This window comes from Haplochromis burtoni, unplaced genomic scaffold (assembly GCF_018398535.1).
Source record: "Haplochromis burtoni strain Fernald_Lab_line unplaced genomic scaffold, NCSU_Asbu1 Contig_47, whole genome shotgun sequence".
Taxonomy (NCBI): domain Eukaryota; kingdom Metazoa; phylum Chordata; class Actinopteri; order Cichliformes; family Cichlidae; genus Haplochromis; species Haplochromis burtoni.
The window spans coordinates 877,005-900,173 of NW_024582408.1; the positions used below are offsets into that span (position 1 = coordinate 877,005).

The 23,169-nt window shown below is 39.8% G+C and overlaps 1 protein-coding gene across 2 annotated transcripts in view; it reads left to right on the forward strand.

The window, feature by feature from the left end:
• The window catches only part of LOC102303210 (protein eva-1 homolog A), a 72,200-nt gene that overhangs the window by 34,426 nt on the left and 14,605 nt on the right, over window positions 1-23,169 (forward strand). The window contains exon 1 of one of the 2 annotated variants that reach the window (XM_005921613.2): window positions 10-8,984. The exons of the other annotated variant lie outside the window; for it this stretch is intronic. The gene's annotated coding sequence lies outside the window, so the exon portion shown is untranslated. Of the gene's footprint in view, window positions 1-9; window positions 8,985-23,169 lie in introns of those variants that run through there. 2 annotated transcript variants of the gene reach the window in all.

Genomic DNA, 23,169 nt, shown 5'->3' on the forward strand with positions numbered 1-23,169 from the left:
CACACACACACACACACACACACACACACGCACGCACACACACAGACACACCACTGTCAAGCACCATTTACAACCACTACCCTAGGAGCTACAGATTAGTCAGAAATAGATTGTTAGACGTCTGAGGGGAAAAAGTCAGAATTCTCAGTTTCAGTCAAAATTCAGATAAAAAAGAAAAAAAAAAGAAAAGTCATGACACCTCTGTACTCGTGTCTACTCTCTCTCTCCCTCGCACACAGACACACACAGTCATCCACCCTTCGTTATCGCCCTCAGCTTGCCTCTGATTTATAATTCCATCAGGGTCCAAGCTCCAGCTTCTTCATCATACAACCCCAGGGGTGATCTACTCTTTAGGAATTAAACCGCAGCAAATGGCCTGGAACCTGCCATCAGTCTACCAGTAGATCACACATACACACATACACACTCTGCACAGCCACTACGTCAAGCATCATTTACATCATCCCTAAGCTTTATTTTCTCTCCAGGAGTCCAACTGAGTGCAGTTCATTTAACATTTGAATATTTTAAGGAGATGATGTTTAAAATATATGTGTAAGAATGCTTCCTGTATTCCAAATTATTCATAGGCTAAGCTTGAAAGTATTTGCCTCTCTCCTCCTGAAGATTGATGAATGAGTCTGCTTTCTGCAGAAAGCAAAGTTCCGCTGCGACTGCTTTGAACAATCTTCCTTTATGACTCATTAGTTACTTTGTCAAGATGTTTGATGTTGGAATGAAAAACTGCCTCACTCAACAGTTATCTATATGCATATTTAATACAGAGTAGGTGGAAATATTTTGGCAATGTGTAGTTAGAAGAGCTCAATATGCCTGTCCTGCAGCTCTGCAACATAATTCTTCCATCTTGCCAATAACCCTCTTTTTCCAGACAGCCTGAAGGCATCCTGTTTCTGTATGTGCATGTCTTTATACCATCAAACACGGTGTTGTCTTTGAATTATTGCAAAAACATGATTTATGGACCCCCCATGCTAATCCGATCTTATCTGGAGGAATCTTTCTCTTTCAAGTGTCAAGGGTCTCCCAGTACCCAATGCACAGTTATTCTCCTTGCCTGAGAGTTATTAAAGCTTCAGATCTCAAAGGTGTGTTATAATGGGTCATGTCGATCAGGCCACACAGCCTCTTTTGAACCATGTAGCACAGGCTTTAGGGGGATAAAAGGTTATGGAAAGCTCGAGGACCAGGTCTAATTGCTGAGTAGGAAATTGATCGATTATGGCATTTAGCTGGTCTGGTCTTCCTGCACTGGGAGCTCTGTGAAAATGCCCTGTTCTAACCCTGAGGTTGAAACCACATAATGGACATAGGATCCCTCAAAAATCCTAATGAAAGTATAATGAGTGCATTAATATAGTTTATGTGTTCTTGATATAAAGAACTTCCACCACTTCTCTGGCCTTTGGACCAAACATGGAAGTGAAGCAATGAAGTAGAGCTAATGAGCTAAGTTTATCTCAGTTCATGGCTTGGTGTCATTTTCTTAGAGCTGGTCAAAATGTAGATGCTCAGATAAACATTATTTTCTATTTGTTTTCTAATGTAGACTTTGTAAATACTTCACTCAGCGTGGATCCTACACCAAGCCTGGTGTCCTATCATGCGATTTTAAAAGACAATAAGTCATTTCAGAAGTCTTTGTTTGCTCATGCCCCACCTCTTCACCGAGTTTTATGAAATTCCGATGGGTAGTTTTTTGCATAATGTTGCTCATACAAAGGTGCACAGACATGTAAATGGTGCTAAAAACACAAATCATTTCCTCTTTAGCAGTGGAATACAAAGTCGAGTAATAAAAGTCGAGTATATGTGGTTTCATAGTGCCCCTCACAGTCAAAAATAAGCCGCCGTGCTGTCTATCACGCCAGTTACATGTGCCAAAAACATGTACACTCCATAGTGATTTGGTAGTTCACTTGTACAATTATTTTGCAGTCTAACTTTATGAACAGCCACAGAATAAAAGAAACCAGTGATTATGTTTTCAACATTTGTTTCTTAATCTTTTTTCTTGTAGTATTTGAACTTTAGTGCGATGCGGAAATACAGAGATATATGGAGGTGTGGTCACTGGAGTGCACCGATGGTATTTTTAACGGACAAAGGATGGGCAGTGGAGGCCGTGGCTGCCAGACATAGCTCAGCGGGGGCTGATTTAGATGTAACTGGGGGAAAGAGAGGAAGATAAAGATGTAATTCAGAAACTTGAGGGTTTGAATTCTCCAAGTTGGTTATGTGGACACGAACACTCACGCGCACATACGTACAAATACACATGGACATAGATACTTGAGGAACACATGCGACCGCTGGTAGCCACAAACTCCTCTGGCTGCCCCACACACATTCATGTCCTGTCAGCAAAGAGACTGAGGTTGATGTTTATTTAGGCTCTCATGCATAGAGCTGCAGTCCAGCTGGGCAGCCAGTAGTTGCTGCTGGGCCCCATCATTCCCCCTTAGAGCGTATCCTAGAGCTGTATGACTGGTGGTCATATGTCCCAAAATATACCAAAGTATAACAAACATAAAACTTTTAAGATGAATATAATTGCATTATCTTGTTAAACTAATCATGTCTATTAACATTTCAGACGAGCAGGACTGATCATGTTTGCTGCCTAGCTCCAACATTAACACTGTAATTTTATTATTAGCCACAGTGACAAACAGCAGCTAATGTGGCTGTTGAGAAATTGCTAATAGCTAAATGGCTAATGGTAGCATGTGTGCTGGCCAAATTAAGATTAATGATAACTGTGAATTGTAATATTTCAATTCCTCATAAATTGTTATTCAGTGCTGTGAATGTCAGTCATTTCAGCTGCTAGTGAGGGAAGGGGCATATGGCGAATATGGCGCTGTTGCTATCAATACTGTTTTAAATGACTATCTAATCTGATAGCAATTTTTAATATTGCTTAGTATCTGAGTATTCACCTAAATTCTTAATCTTTAGCATCAATAACAGTCTTGCTAGTTTTTTTAATTCAGGTGTTTTTAAGGCATATTAAAAAAAAGAAAAAGTCATTTGTAAAATATGATCATGGTGAATGCGATGATCAAAAGATTATTTATCTTCAAATAAATATATTTACTGTTGGCTCGTCTGAGTATGAAGGCACAAGTTGCTAGGTTTTGCTCTTAAGGACTTATTTATACATTTTCTGGAAATAACCATCACCGTTATTTAATTTTCTTTCATCCTGTTTGGTTTTTATTATGAATGACTCAGCATCAGCTTGTGACTTCATTATTAGTTTGAACAAAGGAGCTTTCAGGATGCAAAAATGAAAGCAAATTTCCTGTAAGCTGGAGTTGTACAAATATTTTATTATTCCACTTAAGTAGGTTCCATAGTGTGTCCACACTGTATATTCATGGCTTAAGGAAAGAAAGAATTCCTTGACTATGTATTCACCTGAATGCACTTCCAGCAGAGGTGTGCTCTGCTACAGCTGGCCTAATGCAAATGTACCAAGTACGGCATCAACAACTTATCCACGACCTAACTTTACCCTTAAATACCTCCTAGGTAACGTCAGACGACTCTGCTTATTGCACGATTATGCCATTTTACACCTTATAACTAACCCCACACATTGAGTATTTTATGAGGGTAATACAACCAGTAAACCTGGAAAATGTGATCTGTATTGCGTCTGAGTTTAGTGAGCGGAGAAGTGAGCACAAAGGCCATAGAGGCAGCTCTAAATGCTCCCCAGCCTTGTAACACAAGCCTGACTCTGCAGAAACCCCGTGATAACTGCCACAACTGGCACACTCATGAACACTGCAGCGAGAAAACACAAAGCACGTGACCTGGCCTGACCTGTGTGGGTGTGTTGCCTTAATAGTAGTTGTTGTGGGTTTAGCCAATAGCCATATATGGCATTGGTTTTGACTAGTAAAACATCATCTTTGCTGACCTTTTTTGTCCCTTCAACACACCACTAATCTACAGTAGCTTGGTGAAGTCACAGGCTAATGTAAAAAGTATTCTTTGGAAGAGGATGAAGAACATGTGAGGAGTTTCTTGTAGTCTGCTGACACTAGAGCTTGCGGGTTTCATGTTTTGCCAACATGTTCAGTCAGCTGATGTCTGGCTTACACCATGTCTTTCTGACTCACAGCATCTGGTGTCTGCTGTCACTCTAGAGCGCACAAGCATTGAACGATGTATGTGATTTACCAGGTATACAGTACTGTGCAAAAGTCTTGATCCATTGTTCATATCTTTATATTTTGCTAGGAAATGGAAACTAGCAGTGCAAACATACATGAAAAGACGGTAAGTGGGGCAAAACCAGAATTTTTTTCATTTCGGACAAGCTTGAAAGTCAGTTTGGCACGACCATCTTTATTCTTCAACACAGAACAACCTCTCTTAGGCAGACTTTCTTCTAATGTCTTCAAGTAGTCTTCAGGACTCCAGACTTTTGGAAGGACATTCAAAGCTCTTGTTTGGATGTTGGCTGCCTTTTGTACCGTTTTCCGTCAAGATGGTCCCACAGCTCTCTGGGGAGGCCAATCCGTGATAGATAAACATCGACACACACATCTGAGCACACATGAAGAAAAGGTGTTACATTTTCTGTTAAAGTTCTCATAGTTTCTATGACTTTTCTTTCCCCCTTTTGCCTTTGGTTTCGTTCCCTCTCACCAGTCACAGATGTTTCAACAACTCAAAGAAAACAATCAAGCACTTTCACTGGGTATGTCTGGCACTGTCAGTGTCTTTTCCCTCTTTCCTTTGTCATATTCCCACATTTCTGAGCCATTAAAGTGTTTAATGGTCAAGCCAGAAGTGCTGTTGTCCTATAGACTTTTCTAGAACCCCCTAGTGGCTAGAATGCAGGTTTAAGGCACTAGACCCATGTTATGTACATCTACCTTTTATTACCATAAGAGGCTACAGAGTGTCTCTTTGTGAAAAAATTGTAACTTCTAAAAGATGGACATCTCATGGAGGTCTGAAAACTGAAGCCAAAGTACAAGGGTCTTCAAAAAAAACAAAACCCTGAAACCCAACTCTACAAGAGTCTGTGAGGAAACAAACCCCATAGACCTTTGTATGGTCTATGTTTTTGTTTTTTTTGCTATTTTTAAATCTTTCTAATGTGCACTCTGTAAATGACGGTCTTATTTAAAGTCAAATCAACAATGAAGCGGGTGTATTCTTTAGGGCGAGTCTGACTTGTGATTGAGAAGTACCTTTTGAGCCTGTCAAGCACAAACACATTCAGTTTAAAAAAAGAACATGACCACAATGCTTAATTCAAGGTTTCAAGTGTTGGCAGCAACCATCTTTTGTATACAATCCGTAGAAGAAATATGAATTTTGACTTTGGGAATGCTTGGTTTACGCTATATTCAAAGTATTCAAAAGCAATCAACTGAACTGCCACAAGCTTCAGCTGTAAACATTGTTTTTCTGCCCAGAATATGTCATATTACCGAAGCTGCATGCCACATAATCAGAATGTGTTTAAAGGAAAAGTCAATTGCTACTTAAACTCTAGAGCCTTTAATTTATCCGATGCAAGATAAAAAGAAAAAAATAAAACAGAGAGAAACAGCCTTTTTTTTTAATTAAAAAGCAAGATTATTAAAGAAAACCATGAATAAACAGGAGTCATTACAGCAACTGATGTGGCACTTATAAAGTGTCTTAAACTAGATATTAAGAAAGCACCCAGTCTGCCAGGCGAAATGCACTTAAGCAAAGCTAAACTTCACTAACCCACAAATTTGCCCGGTTACAGTCAGAAGTGAAAAAGAGCGAAAACGCCTTTGTTCTTTCACTGTGTCGCTTAAAACTGTAAAAAGAAAAAGAATCCTTTATGCCGCAAAACTTTGTATCTGAGACCAACATCCATGACCGAGGCAAATTAAGAGCATTGTCAGAGCTCAGCCATTATGTTTTTCCCCTCAGTGCTGCAGTGTTTTCTATCCAAAGCTATTCACTGTGGCTGGTACCAAAAAAGCCCCTTAAATTAAAACAGAAGGAGAAAAAAAAAGTAGCAAAGCGGAAGCTGGACTGTGAGCCAGCCAGACGCTTTGATCCCACTAAAGACAGCTTAGTAAACATGGCGGGGAAGAAGCAAGATACAGACAGAGATAGCACAGGTGACTTGATAGACCTTACAGTTAGCGCTCACTGGGTCAGGTTAACTCTTTTGTAACCTCTGAGGCATTCAACAGCTCTGTTTGCACATGTCTGTATATGCGTAATGATCTGTTAACCCAAACACAAGATAAACCCAAACGGTGATAATACTGTGCATTGTTTCTGTGTTGTAGTTTGTAGGGCATTGATTAGGCCCAGAATCAGAGGGAAACATACACATAGTCACTACTTCAGAAAGATTCTTCATGTGAAACAAAGCATTACCTCAGAGGTATGTAAGACTGTGTATTGACTGTTTTATTACTAGATTCTAGTAATGATTAATGGTAATCCTTTTCTCTATATGATGTTTTGCCCATTTAGCTTCATTGTTCAGACTTTTACATTACAAGTTTATCCTAAACCAGATTTTTATACCAGTTTCATACAAATTGGTGACATAAAAGTCGTGACTGTTCGATTTAGTTATAAGGGGTTTTTCTGATGAGCATTTTGGGGTCTGTCGCTCCGCTGCCACTTATGTCCCTGTAACTGTTCCAGCCCCCAAACATATGAAGCTCTTTCCAGAGTGAAGGAATGTTTTGCATTTAGCTGCGGGCTGTTTACCTCCTTTACAAATGAAGGAAAATCGAAGCATGCAGTGAAGTTAACATTCATACAGTCACACATTTGCATGGTTGTAAAGACAAATTCAGATAAAATATACAAAACTGTACACACTAACACAAACGTCTGCCCCCTTCCTGTGGTCTTTTTGCTTGGTGTTCACAAATGAGCAACTGCTTCTTTGTTGGGCTGGAAACTGCAAAATAAGCAAAGCTCCGGACGAGAATTTGCTGCCAACTTTGTCGGCTTCACACATTCGTTAAACGGTGCACACTACTGTTTTCGTGTCATTGTGTGCCCATGGCAAAAACTACTCTCTGCTTTTTCTGTGAGATCCATACTTCTTGTTTTCATTTGTGTGAGGAGTGTTGAATCAGATGTGTTGGGGGGGGGAGCAGGCTAATGCTTTCCAGTCTGTGGCTGGTTTCAGTTTTCTTTCTGTGGTGGACAAAGACAGAGAAGAAGAGAGAGAAGGCAGAATATTTGTGAACGGAGGGGGCAGTCTTGGGTGGGGGGATTCAAAGAGAGTAATTCCCAGGATATCTTAAGCTGGAAATAAAGTGTAAATTCAAATGTTTACAAGAAACAAATTAAAATTCAAATGTATTTTCTAGTTAATGCATATTTACTTTCATATTTTTTGGTTTGCTAGTATTTTGAGAATATGATTATCATATCTTGTCAAGTTTTTGTCCAGTACTATGTAAAACTACATCCAAAAGTCTTCAGTCACCCATCATTTCTTTATATTTTCCTTCCAAAGAGCCAGGCTGTCAAGGTCTTTCAAAGTTGCCCTTGGACATTGGTTGCTTTTCCCCTCATTTTTTGTCAACGAAAGAGCTTTTAGCCAAAAACTTGGCATAGTGTTAGCCTGAATAGAAAAACACACAATGGATCGCTATCAGTCATGGATTGGCCTCCCCAGAGCCTGCATCTCAACGTTACTGAAGCAGTGTTGGGTCATCTTGACTTGACAGAGAACAGAACAAAAACAAGCCAACATGCAATGACGAGCTTTGAATGTCCTTCAAGAAGGACATTAGATTTCTTAAGAAGCAAATGCATGCCCCACAGTTCTTAGAGTTCAAAGATGCACCCAAGGATTTAGAGATATTATTATCAGTTAAGTTTAAAGAGAAGTTTTTCTTAAACACACTCATTATATCGGTTTCTGTCAAAAGGATCTTTTTTCTAAAGATCATGAATCTTCTAATGTTTCTCCTGAGAAGTTATGAATGAGCACAGTGATCTGCTTTCCAAATCTCAGCAACAAGCTGCTTAGTTGGTACAACTTCCTGTCAGGAAACCAAAATAATGGGAAAAAATGCTTTCATGTTACACAAATGATCAGTATGGACAAACCGCTGACTGCTGACAAATCTATCTTGTCTAATGGAACGTATGATCTTACTGCCCAGCCCTGCAGCCGTGCATGTCTGTTTACATGCAGCCTGGAGCCGCATGTTCCATCTCTGGCACACCGCATTCCCAGTTTTCCAGCCTAAGTTGAATGAAATTTTCAGCTCATTCCCTGGAGCCTCACTCAAACTTTTCATTGCTTCTCTTACTTTCTCTCATTCTCAGACAGCCCTCCTCCTCTCCTGCCTGCTCCTTCCCTCCCCTTTGTACCTCTTCTCTGACTGCTCGCTCACACAGCAGTGGGCTGTGTAGGTGGACACTACACATGTCCCTTGTCTTTCTCTCCTTCCCTCTCTGAGGCACACACTCTCTCTCTCTCCCTCCCTCACCACCTCATTCTCTCTCTTGCTCTCTCCTGCTGTCACATTCCAGTTGTCTAAAGCCAGGTTTAACTTTCTTTCTCACTGAGTGTAGGAAGGAAGGCTAAACCAAAAAGCGCCCAGGCATTAGCAGAGCCTTAGTCTTTCCGGATGAGAAGAAGAAAAGACGAGGAAACTCTCTTCATACTCCATTTGGCTTAAAAAGGGGGAGTCACCCAAAAGAAGCATACCTTCTTAAAGGGGCTATTTTTTTTCCTCCCTCCTTCCTTTCTTTGCCTTTTTTGGGCCATGCTCTCTCATTCTGTTTAGACCCACAGCGGACTATTCACGTGAGCGCTTGTTTTTACGGCAAAGCCAGTTCTAGTTCTTTTGCCGGGACAGAGAGGAGGCGGATTAGGGGGGGGAGTGTTTGACAGAGACATACGCTCAAAGAGAAAGCTGCCGCTTGGACCCGCAAAGGATTTTCCGTTCAGCGATGTGTGTGTAAGTGTCACCTGGTCTCCTGTCTGAACACGCTTTTAAATCTCTTCGCTGTACTCTGGTCACTTTTGCCTCAGACTTGGAAACAAGCATGTGATCTGAGATGCAATTTGTAATAGTTAAAGAGTTTTAAAGTGTACTGTACTGAACTCTAAACCAAAGTAAATAGTGGTTATGTTTCACATCCACAGCGTATCATGTGTTACATATCCCTTGGACTCCCTGTGGCTTCCAAATCCTCATCTGTGTTAAAGTTTTACATTCTGAACTTCAAATGTTTTATGTCCTTTTGTGTCTGCTTATTTTGCTTTTGCCTTTTGCAGAGGAATGTTATTGCTGTTTTAGCTCTTGCAGTTAAGGATTTGAGAATGTATGAAGGGATACAATAGTGTGAGACTGAGTGCCAAGCATTTGGAACTTAAGACAGCAGTCTGTCTTAAGATGGCTGTGAAATGTGAAGAAACAAGTTAGCTAGATTAGATTTGTAGACATAAGCTTAGATAAACATCATAAGATCACTTAGTTATAAAATACGTGTGTCTCACTCTGTACTGGTACCTTTAATAGAGGGACTGAAACTCTGTTTTCAGGTTTTCCTTTTGTGTGTGGGTTTCTATGGACGGTCAGTGTTTTCGTCAATGAACAGGATCTGTTAGCAGTTAGACTCCACTGTAATTAAGCACAGGGTGCAAAATACTGTAAAGAAAGTACTGACTTGTTGTTACACATGCCAAAAGGTTACTGCTGACTCAGAGTGGGTAGTGGCATGAACTCCCCAAACATAGGCCACCTTAACTCCAAAACTCTATAAGATCACTTTCTTTCTCATGCATGTAGCTAACAGTTATTTTCCATTTGAAAGATAATTTTTATGTATTAATTGATAAGTTTGGTTAGAGACTGGTTGGCAACAACCAGGCAAACTCAGGTTGCTAGGAAAATGATGTATCCCCAAATGGTTGCCGGGTGGCTGCTGCAGATTTTGGTCTATTGTTGGGTGAAACCAGTCAAGAAAAGTATGTTGCATCAAAAGCTTCCTTTTGCTGTGGCAGATTGCCACAGTCACACATAGTTTGCACTGAAGTCACTAATTTGTATGTAAACACTTGCCATCTACTCACAAGCTTTAAAGCTGAAGCCAATAAGTGTTCACACAACATTTACTTTAAAAATAAACCCTCTGCGTTTCTGTTCTATTTCTGTTTCTGTTGCGTCTCACATTTTAGAGTTTCACCAGCAGTTGCAAGTAGCTGGTGAGTGTTTGCTGGCAAGTCAGCTTCTTTCATACAAACTATGCCATCATAATGTACTAGCAAGCAAAGTGATCTCCAGCAATTGCTCATCGACTAATGGGGAATGCCTAGCAAACAGGGCTTGCCTTGAGGTTATGACTAGATGATGTGTTCAGATCAAATTAAGATAAAGGGACCAAGCTTTAACATTTGTAAACCTATTAACAGCATTTTTTTTATGATTTTCCTAGAAAAAAATTAGGAAAATTTGATCACGTGTTGACTAATTTTCTGCTGATCGTGTAGAAAATAAGTCATTTTATCAGTAATCTTTTGTGTATTTCTCCCGTAAGTCTGTTTAACTAATAGAAAAACATGAACCAGTATAGTGAGAGGGCTGGTTGGCTCTCTTATGGTCACTGCAAAAGATTTTTTAAGTGATCTATTTTATCCAGTGATAAAATATTTCCAATGATGGAAATTGCTAATAATTTCTCTATAGGGAACCAGGGTCACTGAATGGTTTGATAAGTATGATAATGACTCAGCAATCTCCAGCACTATTATAAAGACTCCAACTACTGTAATCCAACACTCACTCCTGTGTCATCTAATGACACTTAGTCAGCAACCATTTCACATCATAGTTTACCGCATGGCCGGAAAGAGCTAGCCACAAAAGATACTCCTTTACCTTCATTTTCAATCATCTTGAAGAACATTAACCAACAAAACTTTTAAAAAGGGGGCTAAAAGGCAAAACGGCAGATGGCAAACTTCTCATTAGTTTCCTTAGCATGGAAAATAAAGACACATCGTGTGACAATAGGAACCTGAAAGCAAAGCTGGACCAGAATTTTCAGTCTTGTCACATTTTTCTTACATTTCTTTAATGATAAACTAGAAAACATGTTTAATGTTTAAACCACTGGTACAATTTAAGCAAGTCTTCCTGCACTTCAACCCGTGTGTTTTTACAGAAGCCTGCTTTGAACACAAATGTGGGTTTAACTCCCAGCAGTGCGTGCACAACACCCGAACGCACACGTCACCCTTCGGAAACAGGCCTGAGAAAACCAGTGAGCTGCTAAGAGCACACAATGGTGCAGTCAGTTCCTGGATGCCAAAATGACCAGGCTGTTTAGCTGGCTTCCAAATTGTCGGTGTGTGTGTCTCTGTGTGTTTGTGTATATGTGTTTGTGTGTGTTTTACTGTCTGTTGTGACCACGTGTATGCAGCAATTTGCGCTCATTCCTCCATGTTTGAGCTACTTTAAATGTGTTAGCCTGTGAGTGTGTGCTGTGTCCACACCTCTCCCTGCCAGTCAAGTTTCCCTCTAATTGACGCGTTGCTGTTCCCCCGTAGCGCCAGTTTGCAGTGCCGTCCTGGTCCCTCCCAAACCACAAGGGACTCTTTGTTTGTAATTTATGAATTAGTGTGTGGTTTGGGTTACGAGAAGAGAGGGCAGGCCAGAGGCTAAGGCACAGGAACGGCAGCAGGTCTACTTGATTAGCTCAATGCTAACCCGATTTTGTTTATTATTCCAAATTATTACTTTGGAAGTCCTGCATAGAAAGAAGGAAAGCTCAAGATGACAGTAGACATGATTAATGGAGAAGAAAATGAATGGGCTTCTCTGTCTCTTTCCCTCTGCTTTTCTTTGTGTGTCTTTTGCGCCCACAGATGTGACTTCACGTTTGACAATGCCGTGATAATCTTTTTAAATCTGTGTCCAGCCATCAGATAAGGCTGAGTTGTAAAAACAGTGCATACATAAAGCCTTCTCTTCATCTTCATAGTTTCATATATACAGCTTCATACTGAGCTGCCTGGAGCACTCTTTCCACCATCCGTTCACCCCCCTTGTCTCTTTTTCATCAAGTGGTTATATTTACTTTGTCTAGTCTGAATGGAACCTGGCACAGTATTATGCTTTGGCCTGGTCCTTCTTTTCACAAAATAGCAAAGCCCTTTCCAACCTCATCTTCTTTTTTTTACACTTGATTTGATTTTTATCCCTTTCTCCCTGTTCTCTGTTTTTGAAACTCAGCATGCATTCCTAATGGCTTCAGCTCTCCTAGAGAGATGTTTTCATTTTTTCCCCCCCTTCCTTCCTACTGACCTTCCTTCCTTCCCTCTTTCCTTCCAGGATGAGGCTTGAAAAAAAAGTGAAAGACATTTGAAGGGGGGTGAGGAGGTCCTCTGATTGCCAAAGCAGATGCCCCACTCAACCCCAAAACAAAAAAAGTTCCTGACATTCTTCAGCACCAACGTGCAGCTGCTTGCAGGCCAGGCTGGGGTTCTTCTGCCCCCCACATCCCACCCAATACTTCCCCACCAGCATCTTGGTCTATATATCATCATCACGTTAACTGTGTAGCCTTAGCTCAAGCTGCTTCTCACTTTTATTTTCTATTTTTTATTATCTCCAGAGTCCAGAGCATCTGCCATGACTTAACCCATACTTCAAATCTAAATACCGGGGACCCCCACTCTCAAATTTTATATACTACAGTTTCACTGATAACAAGCTGACTTTACAAACTAATAATCATGTTAAAGGTTTGATAGTTCTGCTTCCAAAAGGTACAAGAATCTTTTCTTTTGTCTCGGGCCAGTTCTTTGTACTATGAAATCAGTGGCAGTTGTAGCAGACTTCTTTAGTCTTCTCCTGGGGGAATAGTGTTTTATCACTCCTCTGATGTCCAGGTTATTGCCTGGACTGGTCCAGGATAAAGGGATTTGAGGAGCTCATAGCTTTTGAGAGTAATTTATTTCCCACTGAGATTGTGAGGGTAAGTCCTCGGGATCGTGGCAGAATTAAAAGGTCAACAAGGTGAGAAAGGGAAAAAAAAGTGCCTTAGCCCGGTGCACTTGGGCGCACAGAAGTTAACACTTGAAGATCTGAAACACACCAAGACACATGCACTTGTAGTCTATTGCCGTGTGAACATGCAGCAATGAGAGTGATGCACTGGTCACGGTGCAAGAGAAACAAAGTAAGATGAGCATTTATTCTATTCCCATTCACTTTTATATTGTTTAAACACTCTTTTGTTAGTTCATTTAGATATTTAAGTTTACCCGTTCATACTAATTGGTGTAGAAAGTGTCACACTTGCTGATCTAACTAAAGTAACTCTTAACAATGTCATGGCAGAGAACCTCTTGAAAGAATTAATTCAGCAGAGCTTTTTGCCTTTTAGTTGACCTTTAGCAGGTCATGCTTACCCAAATTAATATACTCTAGAGGGGAATCTGGTAAAGATCAAGGACACTGCACTTCACAGCGAGAATGTGTCCCTAAATATGTTGGCCACGTTCATAGTAGACCGGAGAAATGAAGAGCATTGTACTGTTAGCTTTGTCTACTCATGTCAGTGTTTTACGTGTATACAAGACGTGGGTCAGCCAATATCTGCCAATGACTGTGAACGGTTTAACCTGCTTAGAGTAAAAATGATGGATGATGTTTGACAGTGTAGTTACACTGGGAAAGTGTGAAAAATTAAGTTTGCTTTTACGGCTGCCCAAAGTTTCCAGACACGTTCAAGTTCATGAAAAATGGCCTGAAGTGGTCGCCTGTGAGAGTTGGATCTGCTGTATGGAGTAATGTTGCATTAATGCTACTCTTCTCTTCTTTGGAGGCAAGTTTGGAGTAGCATGTGGTGTGTTTTTACAGCTCTTTCTTCGTCTACCCCCCCATCGCCAGCTCACCCTGCCTCACCCCACCTCACCCCGCCTCATCCCCATTAAACTCAATTTGTTCTGAGACTTGAGGATCACTTTGAGCCCAGAAGCATGTGCTGCATGAGCAAAGTGATGCAGGGAAATGTATTTTAGAAAGTTTAGTGGTAACACTGTAAAAAAAAAAAAAAGAAGAAGAAGAAGAGAAGTAAAAAGAAAAGAAAAAAATAACTGCTTGAAGATGGGCCAAATAAAAGGCACTATCACAAATGCTTTTTAAACAGTTAATCAAAAATGTAGTTTGAGTGTGTGGTGTGTGCTCTGTGTGCTCTGGGGCGACCGTGGCTCAGGGGGTTGGGAATTGCATCTGTAACCGGAAGGTCGCCGGTTCGATCCCTGGGCTCTCTGTCCTGGTCGTTGTGTCCCTGGGCAAGACACTTTACCCTACTTGCCTACTGGTGTTGGCCAGAGGGGCCGATGGCGCGATATGGCAGCCTCGCTTCTGTCAGTCTGCCCCAGGGCAGCTGTGGCTACAACTGTAGCTTGCCTCCACCAGTGTATGAATGTGAGAGTGAATGAATAGTGGTATTGTAAAGTGCTTTGGGTGCCTTGAAAAGTGCTATATAAATCCAATCCATTATTATTATTATAAGGTTTTGCAAAGTTACAGTACTTCTTATGATCTAACTCTTATATGTTTTAACTTTTATTTTGTTTTCTTATATGTTCTTTTATGTTTTGTGCCTGGTTAAGTCCTTATTAGATGTCAGCAGACTTTCAAAAAGCCCAAACGCTCCTCAGAAATCTACTGAGACCTCAAATCAAGGTTAAAATATGCAGCAGGATTACAGGGAACAGATTTAATGAAGACCCAGCATCTCAGTGAAGAGAATTTAAGATGAAGTTTGTTTTATCTAAACATGTGTTTTAACTCAGGACACATGTGATAGGTTTCAATATACAGTAAACATGTGTTGTGGATTGTGTTGCCTTGGTAGTTTTATCGCTGTTGTAGTTCAGGTTTTAGAAATTAGCAGACATGCTTAATGATGTCTTGAGATTTTACAGCCCAGGGTTTTCAAATGAAGCATTGAATGACTATCTACAGATGTGTTTTAGGTTTTCTTAGACTGGAGAACATCTGCTGCTACGTAAATGTGTGCTTGTAATTTAAGATAACGCCTGAACTTTGGGGCTAATTTTTTATGGTATTTTTGGATGAACTGTTTGTTGGAAATATTTAACAAGTAACAAAAAATATAATAATGTTGGAGTTATAGTGCATTTTATACATTTTTTAAATTAGGTCATCCTGTGTGGGGACTGTTTATACAATCATATTGCATTAGTACATATTAAAAAGCAAACATTTTTTCTGGCCTTGCATTGAAGTCTATAACCTTTGAGTTTTGCATGATGTTCTCAACCTGACATCAGGACACTATTTATGCCACAAATCTGCTCAGAGGATTGATTGAAAAATCTTTTCAAATAGCACGGACATCATATGAGCTGTCCTAGTTCTGGCATGAGAGAATTACTGTGATAATTATCTGAAACAATCTGCAGGACACAGAGCTCAAGTAGAAATGCGATGCCTCAAACAGCCGGGGTCAGTCCACTTATCACTTGTCCTGTGTGGAGGGTGGCTCTGCTGTAAACAATATTGACCTTTAATTGTTGTTTTCAGGGTCAAAGGTTATCTCTTATCAGCTGCTGTTACACACAGTATAAGGATATGCTGAAGGAAATAATCTTAACAGAATATGTTTCAAGGAATTCAGGTGTCGTTATTCTCCAGACGTCCAACTTTTTTTCTGTCTACTGGTTACAGAGCAGTATAATAAATATGTCTGAATCACAGGGTAGTTCAGGTTTTTGCTTTTTATTTTTGTAGTTTGTGTCGTCATCATTTTTGTCTATTAACATAATACTGATAACTTTAATCAGAATGAATGCATCAGCAACACAAAGCTGGGCTGAGTATAGTGTTAATAAATCCACATGGTAGCCATTGTTGCTTGTGTCCAGATCTGTGGCAGCGTTTCTGTTGCACTAGCTTTCAGTATTATTTCAAGAAAAGAAAGTATAGTTTTTACAGCCTCTCCTGCCCACTCCTAAAATAGGCATAATTACACCAGCAATTTAAAAACATGGAGCTACAATACTGGTTACAGTTGGTTCGTCCTTGGGAAGAAAAAGGTGTATTTCTGTTGTTTACGAAAAGAAAAGAAAAAGAAATTAAAGTTAATTACTGAGCCTCAGTGGTGTTTTTGACTGTACCAAATAAGCCAGACTGGTGAAATCCAGTCTTTTGCCTAACCTAGGGTAACCGGTTCCTTGTTTCAGGTAAGTGATGACCATCTAAATGTGAGAGTGGTGTTGATACCTTCATCCAGTGCTCTGTGAGATGTAGTATTAACTTACACCTTTGGGTGAGTCCTAAGATTGCCATTTCAAATTCATTTTCTTTATACCATATATTTAACTTCTGGTGCCTCTTCAAGAATAGATTTTAATCTCAATCACACTTTCATATGAATAAATAAAGGATAATGGGGTTGATTTTAGATGCAACACTTGACAGCAATATTATTGCTTGTAGGCTTAAAATATATTTTCACTATTTGGGACGTATCCCAAAGTCTTTCTTAAATAGCCTACAGGCTCTGAGGCTCAGCCTAGCCCAGTACAGTAGAACCATGCTGCGCTGTTATTTAAAAATCTGCCACAGAACTCCAGCACTCTGATCTTGAGCCAGAACCCGCTGATCTACGCTCCAAACACCACCATGGCCTCACTCTTCCTTTCCCTTCCAGCTGAGGATGAAGGGATGATGGAAGGAGGGATGGTGAGAGAAAAAGAGGGAGGGAGGCATTCTCTTTCTGGCCTTCTTTGGCATGCTTTTTTTCTCCTCTTTTCCCAGCAGCCCATCTGTTTCCTGTCTGCAACATGACACCAGTGCCCGATTAGGTTCTGCTACTCTTTAGGCGTGTGTGTGCGCGCGCGTGTGCTATTGGAGGGATTATGATTGGCTGCCATACACCTAGTCATTTATGTTGGTACAAACTGGTCCATGTGGTTGCATGTGATCCAAGTGTGATATAATAGCATCGCTAAAAGTGTGTGGGAACCTCTGACTTCTGTCACTGAATCGTATTGAGCATGCTCAGTGGCTGATATATTGTGGTAATGCATTATTTTACTCTTTTCACGCTTGTTTTCATTAAAAAGTGAGGATGTTCTTCAGATAAAAATATCAGTACACTGAGCACTCTGTGCAGAAAAGAAATGCACATTTTGAGCTGTCATTCGGGTATATGCTGTGGCTAAAATGGCTGTTTTCTTAATCTGGCCAGTGTTTGGATCTTGGCTCTTATAACAGTAACAGAGCTGTGTGGATTAGCTGAGATAATCCCCACTCTGTTCTTCTTCACTCTCTATGGCAGCAAAACTGGGAAAGTGAAAATGTATCAAATGGACATCTTGTACATCAGCTCAAAGTACCCTTCCCTTTTTGTTGCATGTCTTTCCCTTTTTCACTGGTTTTTCTCTGTCTAACCCTGTCCGATGGGGATTTTCCACCCTTAGGCCCGCACTGAAAAGCTGGATGCTCCGCTCTCCTACTGTGTTTGTTTTTAATTGACGCACATAAAGACGTCCGTCAGCTAAGGCCAAGCCAGACCTCCAAGTTGTGTTTGGCAAGGCCACAGTGGATGCACTGGATTCAGGGCTCCGTAGGTCTAGTTATAGCCTTCCCCAAACCAGACAGACTGTGGGATGCTCCTTTATATAATCCAAGATTTTCGTAGCTGGGCTAATAGAGGGAAACACTCATCAGGTCTCTGTTGTCATAGTCCTTGACACATTAACCCTCTCAAGGCAGGCGTTGCCGATTTGCAACAGTTAAAAACTAACAACCTGATTACCCCACATACATATTTTATGAGTTTTTTTACTCAGAAGTACCACTGCAGGACTTGGTTGTGCATTAGCAACAAAAAGTTTAATTTGAGCCTGAGAGGGTTAAAATAGAGTGAAGTACCAATTCAGAAGTGTCAAGAAGTTGATTGACTGTAAAGAAGCCGGTGATCAATTTGGTAAAGCGGTGGAGACAGAAAAGCACTAGGATGTGTTATGGATAAATGAATGAAATAATGTTCTATTATGTAGATACAACAGTAAAAAAATACATTGAGAGAAACATAAAAATGCATTAAAAAATGACAGAGCCTCTTTAAAATTCTTATAGACAGCCATGTTCTGTGTTTTGATCACATGATTTCTGCTCTGGCACTGTTAATAAGACAGTTGCCCTATAAAGGTCAGGGCTGGTGAGCTCGTGGGTGGTCTTCTACTGCCTAAGAATCCTTTTAAATCTAAACTTTGGCTCCTCATACTGCTGGTAGCTAACGCTACAAGAACATTTAACAAACGTCTACATTAAAATGTCTAAATCATAAAATGTTACTTAAAAATTGTCAAGGCTGTAAAATTAAGAAAAAGAAAAAAAACATTATTACTCACTTTAATGAATTCAGATAAACTCATTAGCATATGCTTACTTACATTTAAGCGATAGTTGAAATCCTTCTCACATCTGCTGGTTAAATATGCTTACAGAGCGATGAGAATGCTAGTGTGGTATAAAGACAGGAAACCAGTCAAAATAACTCTTTTGACTCACCTACCTACAAAGCTAACTCATTAGCATAATGTATAAGAAATGATCAGTTTCTTTTCTCTTCTTGCTTTTCTGTCTCTGCTGTTCTTAAAGGTCAACAGCTCAGTGTGCTCAAAGGATGTTCTTCATTGTGTGTGTATGAGTTAGTGTTAGGTTTTGACCCATGTGTCAGGATATGTTTGTGTCTCCCTTGTGTTAGCATCACACCCCCTGCAGAATCCCTGTTTTGTTGATACACGTCTTACTGGTCACAGTGCATTTTCTAACTCTATAAGCCACAGCTTCTTTTTAGCGGTTCTACAACGTTTTGTTACAGGAAAGATTCATAACACAGTGTGAATTAAAATGCACAGATCTTCTCATCTCTGACAAGGAGCTGAAATATTGTTTTCAGTCCTAGTATTTCGTACTGTAAGTTAGGTCAACTGCTTTTTGCTAGTAACTTTAAAGTCATAACAAAGCTCGTTTTGAAATAAAGAGAAAATTGATGTTTCATAACTAATATATTTCCACCCAAATACTGCCACAACTTTTTTTAGTAAAAACCTCAGACCCTATTGGGGAGATGACTGATAAAATAATAATTGTAATAACTTCCCTTTCTTCTCTTTTTTATTAAAGCAGTGAACATCAGTGCCAGAATTTATTGAAACTTAGCTCACCTCCTGTGCTTACTGTTCTGGACTTTCTACATTAGCTTACAAGAACTGATGTTTGTGATTTAAAATATAAAGATATCCTCCAGCCCCCAGTGTGTTAGGAGTCTTGCCAACTATTGGCTCTACTGTAGCTATTAAAAATACTAATTTGTCTTTTGGATGACTTACAATGTACCCCATTTTGAAGAAACCAAACCTAGATCCTACTGTCTGTAATATCTATATTTTAAATCCCTTTTTAATCTAAGTTCTGTTAAGGATATACTGTTTACTATAGAGACACAGTTTCTACCACAGCTCTCAGTCAGAGCAGTTAAACTACTTCTGAGAGTGTTAAATGACCTGCAGTGCCCTTGGGTGCAGGTGATTTCTCTGTTTTATTATTAAACATCAAGCACTAATTAAGAGGCCACATGGATTTCTGCCTGTATTGGACTCTAATGTCAAATTTGTGATTTGTGGTGCCCCACAGGGTGTGGTTCTGGGACCCCTGTAGTTCATTTTATATCTGTTACGTTTAAGACAGATACATTGAAGACAGTTTTAACATTAGATATCACTTATTCACCATGATGTCCAGCTTTATTTGTCCTTCAGACCACATGTGGTTAATAAGTTAATTATTTATATGACTAATGAGCTGCCTGAAGGCTATCAGTGAAATAAAAATACAGCTCAGTGCAATAGAGTTTCTTGACGCTGGCCCAGACAATGTACCTCTCTTAATCAGGAATAGTAAAGACACCCTCTGTACTATTCCTTTATTTAATTTGGTCAGTATTTAATCTACTAACTGTTAGATTAAATAACCTTAATCTAAAGGGTATTTTCAATCAGTTCCTGCCCTTCAGCGCCCATGTAAAAACAGCTCTTTTAACCTAATTTTATTACGTCTTAGAAATATTAGTGAATTCAGATCCATATTCTCTATAGTGGAGCTGGAGATTCGTTTATGCATTTATTTCATCTTGTATTGACTTCCACAACTCACTGTCAAAAGCCTTCCATAAGACGTATGCGTATACTCTGGCAGTGTCTTTAAATGTACGAGTTTGCTTTAATTCTTGTACTACTCTGAACTCTGTTTCATTTCTTGTGCAGTTTTTGCCCTGTAGAGTTTTTCTGTGTTGTTTTACATTTGTAGTCTTTTATCTTCTGTCCTCTTCAATTCTCTCTGTCATTTTGGTATTTTCGTAAATGCTTTTCTGTAAAGCACTTTGTGACTCCTGTGTGAAATGCTATATAAATAAATGATGCTTGCTAGCTTGACTGTACACTACAGTACAGAGGGGTACTTTGCTTGAATGTACTCAGTAATTTGCCAACTACAAAGGTCAGTGTACATTGCCTCCTAGATATTTGGGCAGATAGAACCTTCAGGAACTCCTTCCTCTGTTACTCTGTGTAAACTATTCAGATCCATATTTGTGCTGTAGAATTTGATTGCTTTCTCAACAGAGTTTTATGTGCATTTACCCTCCTCCACAGGCCTGAATGCATATTTGAATTGTGTGTGCGTTTGTCTTTATAAAGAGTATGTCTAAGAGAGAGCGAGAGAGACAAGGATTGAGCTCCCTTTCATCATCTAAGCACATGCTGGCTACATGCTGGATCTCTAACGTCTGCCAGGCACTTCAACCACGGCAGCAGGTGTTTATTTTAAAGACTGTTGTAAAAGTGTCTCTGGCTGCCTCTGTGTCTGTCACTCCTCTCTCTCTGATGGCCTCTTGTTCTCTGTCTGTCTGCTCTCTCTTACCCCAGAGGCCATGTATATGCATCTGCTTTTAAAGACCATGATCTAGGTTGACACAGGCAAAACGAGTCAGGAGACACACACACAAATACAGGCAGCAACACAAATAGATAACCAACTGTACTCAAAAAGCATCTGCAATGGGGATGGAATGCCAAAGCTTTGAGGCCTCATAGGACACGTTTGCATCAACTGAATTTGAGATTGAATACTCCAATTGGAGTAATGCATGTGCTCCCCTGTGAAAATGCCAAGAAAACTAAAAACAAGCAGATAAATGAAATGTTTTTAGCAGTTCTGCTCATCTTTTCCTATCTCGTCTGTCCTCCCTCCTCTTGATCACAAGCAGCTGTTGAGGGCAGTCTGCGATAGAAGTTGCCTCCTAAAATCTATTTTTGGAACTGATTCTAATAATAGTCCATATTAAAATAGTGTCAAAACTCCCCTTAGGTGGGAGACATTTGGCAAGTGTATGGGTGGGGTATAGAGCCTCTACTTTTTGGTATTAACCAAAATTCGCCCATGTACCTATTTAAAAAGGTGTCCGTAGCCAGTTCTAGACAGTATTTTATGATAGCAACATTTCTAATTCTGTGTCAACTAAAGTGTAATGTTTGAGAACTGCTTAAAAAAAATTTCAAACAATACCCAGCTCACACCCTGCGTTTTGGTAGTAGACTAAACGAACCGTGTGTAGTCTCATCCATTTGTGTGTGCAGTGTGTATTTGTCATGATAAGACCGATGACGGCTGACCCAGACCTCACTGTTATTATCACTGTGCAGGCCTGACCACTAATATAGCCCAGCGCTCTGTCAGCACATGGAGAAAAAAAATACGTATTTAAATACACAAGAGCAAGTCAACTCCCACACCTCAATTTAAGCACGATGGTGCTTAAGTTATCATTGGGTTTTTGTCTCTGGAATACAGAAGGCTATTACTTAGTCTGAAAGCTGTCAGTTATGATTCACTCTCACTTTGGGTTTGTGTAATTACCTGACAATGACAGGGCACAGGAGCACATATGATAGACAAGTGCTATATGAGGCAGGTGGTAGTGTTTAACCAGAATGATAAAGAGGGAAGAATCAAATCACAGAGCATGTAATGAAACGCAGATGCTGAAACTTTTGTGTTATGTTATTATGAGTGTGTATTCTATTGTTTAGAACAACGGGCTGTAATGTAATTTAGTCCATTCTAGTGTTTACTGAAAAGACTGTGTGTTATACAAAGGTCTTAAACACTGCATTGGACTGTGAGGTTATACTGTCACAGGGTCCTAATGGTCTTTTCTCACAATTGTTACGTTAACTTGCTAAATTGTACAGTTCTGCTACTCTGAAGCTGAGGCTTTGCACTGATTTTATACTCAAGAAAAGCATTAATCTATTACTCTGTTGAGAAAAAGTGTGACCACAGTTTGGATTAACAGCAGCACACAATTGGATCATACCTTTAAAGCATTAATGACAGAACCATACTAACTTTGTACTCACTGCTCTCTGTTTGCTCCTTAGTTTAATGGAGTTCAATGAGACTCATTCAGTGCCGACTTCAGTCAATCTTTGAGAATTCGTCTTTGGTGTGAAGCAGTGTCTTTCTAACTTTTACTGTACGACACTTGCATCTCATCCACTTTTATTATTCCTGATTTTTAAATTCCTTAATTTAAAATTAACCTCTTATGCATTGTGTCATATATACACTGACCAGACACTTCACTAGGTACATCTTGCTAGAACCAGGTTTGAACACCTTTTGCCTTCAAAACTGACTTCATACTTCATGGCATAGATTCAACAAGATGATAGAAGCATTGCTCGTCGATATTTGATAGAATCACAGAGTTGTTGCAGATTTGGACTGAAATCTGGTGACTCTGGAAGCCGTTTGAGTACAGTGAAGTCATTGTCATGTGCAGGAAACAAGTCTGTTGATTTGAGCTTTGTGATATGGTGCATTATGTTTTTTATTGAAGCATCCAACAGAAGATGGGTACACTCTAGTATTCAAACAATGCTCAACTGTTATTAAGGGGCGTGCCAAGAAAATATCATCCACATCATTGAACCACCAAAACTGGCTGAATCTGTTGATAGAGCGCAGGACTGATTCATGCTTTCATGTCATTTACACCAATTACATGACCCTACCATCCAAATGTCAG